The sequence below is a fragment of the Hemiscyllium ocellatum genome, chromosome 22, assembly GCF_020745735.1.
Source record: "Hemiscyllium ocellatum isolate sHemOce1 chromosome 22, sHemOce1.pat.X.cur, whole genome shotgun sequence".
NCBI lineage: Eukaryota > Metazoa > Chordata > Chondrichthyes > Orectolobiformes > Hemiscylliidae > Hemiscyllium > Hemiscyllium ocellatum.
Window position 1 is genome coordinate 27,998,330 of NC_083422.1, and position 6,000 is coordinate 28,004,329.

Consider the following 6,000-nt stretch of genomic DNA (forward strand, 5'->3'; position numbering starts at 1 on the left):
GGGGCTGTTTAAATAATTACAATGTCCTTGTTTTGACATACATTTTTCCTGTTGGTATTCAAGAATTCTGTCCAATAGTTACTCATTTATAAATGAGTTGTCAAAAAATAATTGTTATAGTTAACCGGCTTATTAGCTGCTTGAGGAGTGTGAAAGAATCATTTCTGATTGTTTGTTACATTGCCATTGATGCTAACAAAATCTTATTTTCACGGTGCACATGCTTGAAAGGTGTACATTACACTGATTTCAGTAATTTTGTGGATAATCATACTTTTTCCTCTCAGTTGTAGCAAAAAGAGAAATGTTGCAATGAAAGTTTTTACTGTAATCTACCTTCCTGTTTACTTTTGGCCCTTAGTTATTTTGTTGCACTCACTAACATGTTTTGTAATGTTGAAGAGTTCTCTAACTAGCTATTGGATAATATTATGCTAACCCTTCATGACAAGGCATGATGGAAATCATGTCCCCAAATGATCAAATATTTCCACTTAATTTGCCCCAATATCATATATTACAGATGATAAGCTATTGTGGGCCAGACTTAGGAGAGAGATATTTCTCTGGTAAGGTGTGGAAGAGTTAAAATTTCAACTGAACTATTGTCTGCCCGATGTTATAATCCCAGTTGATAAATCTCAGACTGAAACCTGGCTTGTTAGATCATACATTTTACTTTTGTGGTTTGCTTCCTGTGGTGGTCAGTCACTAAACATATTCACTTGGGCTTCCAACGTCCTTTAAACAAAAGAGTACAAATTTATGACACAAAAGAAAACCAACACAAAGCTATGTATGAGATAATTGAGAAATACATATAACATAAAAAGTGAAAAGGAAGATTCAATGCTTTTCCTAATAATATATTCTACAGGTTCTCAACCCCATTGAAGATTCACTCCAATCTTAACTTTTCAATTTCTTACTCGACTCACAAGGTTTAAAGTGTTATTTTTCAGCAATGTTTTATAAGTTCACCAGATGTGATTCTCTTTGTTATTATCTCTCTTCAAGATACACAGGCACAGGCTACTTCATTGACTTTTCCTCACTAAACTTTAAGAAAATTCCTATCCACTTAAACAATTAAGAAACAGTTTTAAGACCTCTTTTCAGCTGTGAAGTTCTGGCCTGCCACAAATAAAACAATCCTTCTGCTGGTATATAACTTTTCTTTTCAGTGGCCCTCAGTCTATCTTTCATAAGGTTTAACTTTGTTAACATTTCATCAATTAAATCTTCATGTAATTTTTCAAGTCATTCAGCTTAAACCAGATGCTTTCTTGGAAAAGATGTTTGAACTCTCTGCTTAAACTGAATTTTGACTTTTGTTTGAAGTAGTCACCTTCACGTAACCGTTAACTGGAATCTCTTTCCATTCCACCTTCAAATCTAAGTCCTTAAATCATAATAATATAAGTCTTTATTACACTGACTAAAGAAAAATGTAGACTGAACTTCAGCTGAGTGAAGTACAAGATTAAAATGACAGGGAAGAAAATAGGAAAGAACATGGAAAAAAGTGTATTATAGTGTAAAAATGGATAGGTTGCAAGAGCACTGCTGTGAAAGAATAAATGTCAAGGATGACTAGAAAGCCAGCTCACATCAAAGAAAGCAATGATACCTCCTGACATATTTAACCCTTCCCAACTGGAAAATGGCAGCTCTTGAGCTGATGCTTTGTTCTTGTGTTGAGTGATGTTATCGCTCATGAGAAAAGTCTTGAGAACTCAGATGCTTGCTCATTCTGAAAGGTTGAAACTCAATGTGATTTTAAAAATAAAATAAAAATTGTTACAAGTGGAGGAGTTAGCATCCCTGTAGCAGAGGAGCACAATTGAGTATGTTGTGAGGTTTTTCATGCCATTAAAGAGGGGGATAATGGCAACGGTGAAATGCACTAAGGAGTTTTATGGAGCTGTCTGAAAATTGAAGCTGACTCTGTAACAGAGCAGAGAGAAAGACATGAAAAATGGAAGGGAAAGTTCAATGAAAACTGAGAGCAAAGGAATACCTAAAAGAAAATTGAAGTCAAAGGTTAAAAAAGAATTGTTGAGTTAAGAAACAAAGTGTGGTTTGAGTGTGGATGGGCATCATAGCAAGTAACTCAGTTCTTTATATTACAGGTAGCCTTAGATGTATTTTGTAAAAAATACAATTAGAACCCTGTAATCATTTGAGCTTATTGCACTGGACACATATAAAACTAGTAACAACTCAAACTATTTACAAAATATAGTTTCTTTGATTTATTAAATTTAGTTTTTAATAAGAAAGACAGATGTAAAATGCATAAAATGATGTTTAAGAAAGAGATAAATGGAAGACTGTGGACTATTCCAGAAAGTTCTGGTTTGAGGTTTTGAATTTATATTTAGCCATTGGATGAACATGGAGAATTATAGGTTTCTTCATTCACTTATAGAAATACATAACGCAGATATACTGGGGGCAGCTTAGTGACAGAAAAACAATCAGAATCTTCCCATGTAGATTCAAGGCTGTTACACATTGCTGAATATATGGAAATAAGAATGAAAACTGCCAAATTCTGCTCATACTAATGACTTACAAATAGCCAGTGTTTGGCTTGGTTAATATTTTAAAGTTTTATCATACAACCTTCATAATATTGAAAGTTATATAATAGCAGTATTTTTAGAGAATTATATATATTTTCAAAAATTCTAAGTAAGACTTATAAAACAATTCTATTTTCCATTTTTTCAATTGTCCCTTCTATTCATATATATTGTCCTCTATATTCTATTATTTATACGCTTTATAACACACATCTATAAGATATTCTATTTTCATATTCTTTCTGTATCCATTTTTTAAATTCTGTCTCCATTAATTTTTCATCCATTATCAGTCAAGACCATCCTTGTTAAAATAAATTTCTGGGCGTAAGCTTGCTCACTAAGCTGGAAGGTTTGTGTTCAGACGTTTTGTCACCATACAAGGGAACATCATCAGTGAGCCTCTGATGAAACGCTGGTGGTATAGACCACTTTTTATTAATGAGTTTAGGTTTCCTTGGGTCGGTGATGTTATTTCCTGTGGTGATGTCATTTCATGTTCTTTTTCTCAGTGGGTGGTAAATGGGATCCAAGTTAATGTGTTTGTTGATACAGTTCTGTTTGGAGTGCCATACTTTTAGGAATTCTTGTACATGTCTCTCTTTGGCTTGTCCTAGGATGGATGTGTTGTCCCAGTCAAAGTGGTGTCCTTCCTCATCTGTATGTAAGGATACTGGTGAGAGTAGGCCATGTATTTTTGTGGCCAGTTGATGTTCATGCATCCTGGTGGCTAGTTTTCTGCCTGTTTGTCCAATGTAGTGTTTGTTACAATTTTTGCAAGGTATTTTGTAAATTACATTAGTTTTGCTTGTCGTCTGTATAGGGTCTTTCAAGTTCATTAGCTACTGTTTTAGTGTGTTGGTGGGGTTGTGGGCTACCATGATGGCAAGAGACCTGAGTAGCCTGGCAGTCATTTCTGAAATGTCTTTGATGTAGGGGGGAGTTGCTAGGGTTTCCGGTATCTGCTTGTTTGAGTTTGTTGCTGAGAAATCGTTGGACTGTGTTCACCACAGGAAATGACCTCACCAACCCAAGAAAACTTAAACATATAAATAAAAACTGGGCGATAACACCAGCGCTTCACCGGAGACTCACTGATGCTTTAACCTAGTATGGTGATGAAAAGCCTGAAATGAACCTTCCAGCTCAGTGGGAAAACTTACATCCAGAACCTCAACCTGAGTTACAAATCTTCTCAAAATTCATGAAAATAAGTTTCTATTTCACTGAAAGGCATTCTGAAACTCAATTTTCAAACAATAAGGTAATATTTGATCAAAGATTAATATAGTGATGTCATGATTGATATTTTAATTTTGCTGCACTTTAGCACCAGAAACGCACTAAATAAAGTAATTCAAGCAAGGACTTAGGGATGACTGGATATATTAGTTTTCCTAGTATGCAATCCATATACAATATGGAAATAACTCCAAAGAGGCAGATATCCCATCATAAAGTGACCTTTTATTTTTATGTATGTGGGTTCTGACCAGCCAGTTCTGAGCAACTTCCTGCAGTGAGGAAACTCTCTGAATCTCCTGTTTATATCTGTCAGCCAGGGCTCCCTGACTGGCCCAGTTAACAGCCCCAATCAAGGATCTCATTCTCAATGAGATCCACCTGATCCTCGTTCCAATTACTACAAATTTTTAAAAAAAACACATTGAGGAAAAAAATGATTTTAACTTTAACTTTCCCTTTGAAATCTAAAACAGAAATGGCTAGGCTAATTACTCCACAATGGGCCACACAGAATAGCATGAAATTACAGTACTGAAATAGGCCACTTAGCCCAACTGATCCATGGATATGTTTATGCTCCTTCTTATTCTTCTCTAGTCTTATCTGCATGATAGTTGGTCTATTCAGTGACTACAATGCAGTACCATTGTCACTGTCAGTATTTGCTTCTTGCTGTCAGATACATCTCTACGCCTTGCAGCCCTTAAAGCTGTGTCTTTCATTGCAACATTAATGCAAGCCTATTCCTTTTTCTGGAAGAGGCAGCGTGCAAAATGATGCCATTTTTTTTAAATGTCTGTCTCAAAATATCCAGATCTACTTAGGTCATCGCAGATCAACTATCACTCAATTGAATTTCAAATGATCCATCCACTAAATGTGTACACACATAACTGATAGCTTTAGAAATAAGCTTGCACCATTGAAAGCTCACTAAAATTTACACTGTCCCTCCCTTTTTTGTTGAAGCCAATGCATCTATATAATGTATACAATGCAAGTGAATAAGGAAATCTATTATGTCTGCCTCCTTACTTAATCAAATGTCAAATTGTGTTTATATATGACAACTTGGATATGGAACTTTCCTGGCAATTATTTATTTCCTCAGGCCTGAAACATTATTTTATCCATTTTACACCACTCCTTCAAAAGAAAACTTTTTTGTGTTACCATCAAAAGCATTTAGTGTTTTCCTCCCACAACATAATGTACATTATCGGAATGTATTCCGCATATGTGGTTTGGGAACCATAAAAATATGTTTTCATCATAATATAAAAAGTGTAAAATTATATTTTAAAGATATGGTATGAATAGAATATGTCCTGTCAGCAGTGAGATGTGATAAATATCTCTACTTGTGTGGCTGGCCATAATTCACTCATGATTTTGTTGCTCATAAGTTATCTGGTCAGCCTTATTTGTGGGGATATTTATCATTATCTCACTGCTGGTCATGACATATCCTTTATTTCTAACACTTGTGTGGAGAAACAGCGCTGACAGTAAAAATCATATTTCCACTTGCATGACAAAGTGGCATCTACAGACAGTTTCTCCTGATTTTCTTAGGCTACAAAACCTGCAAAACTACTCATTAAATATATATATTTCCTTTTCAGTTCAAAAAATATTTGAAGTGTTATAAATAGTATATGTTATAAATAGAGTACATTGGCACTTGCAAGGTAATGACATAGCCTCAATTTTGACTGTACTTATCCTATTTCACCGTTGGTCATTTTTTTTTAAGTGGTTGCTTGCCATTTCCTACAATTCTTCAAATTATTGTTATAAACATTTCTTAGTATTTGCAGGTCTATTCTGTGCCTATAATTATTATAATGAACACATAGAATGTGGTGAATTGTTCCATGTTCATGTCCTGCAAATAAAATATTCAATGCTCCCATATATAAGTAAAGTAACTGATAATGTACTCTGACTACTAAATTAAAGTATTTCTAGAAACTAAATAAGATTTTTTAAAGTAAGGTTGATTATTTATCTGCACACTCAGCACACACCAATAGCAATAGTATTGGACAGCTTCTGAAAAGGTAAAATTGCCACAGTCCGACCAAACTATTGGACTGTTGCTCTTTCATTAAACAGAGGGAACTGGTGCTGGTATAACCCTTGGGTCACCATACCTCAGGCAAGT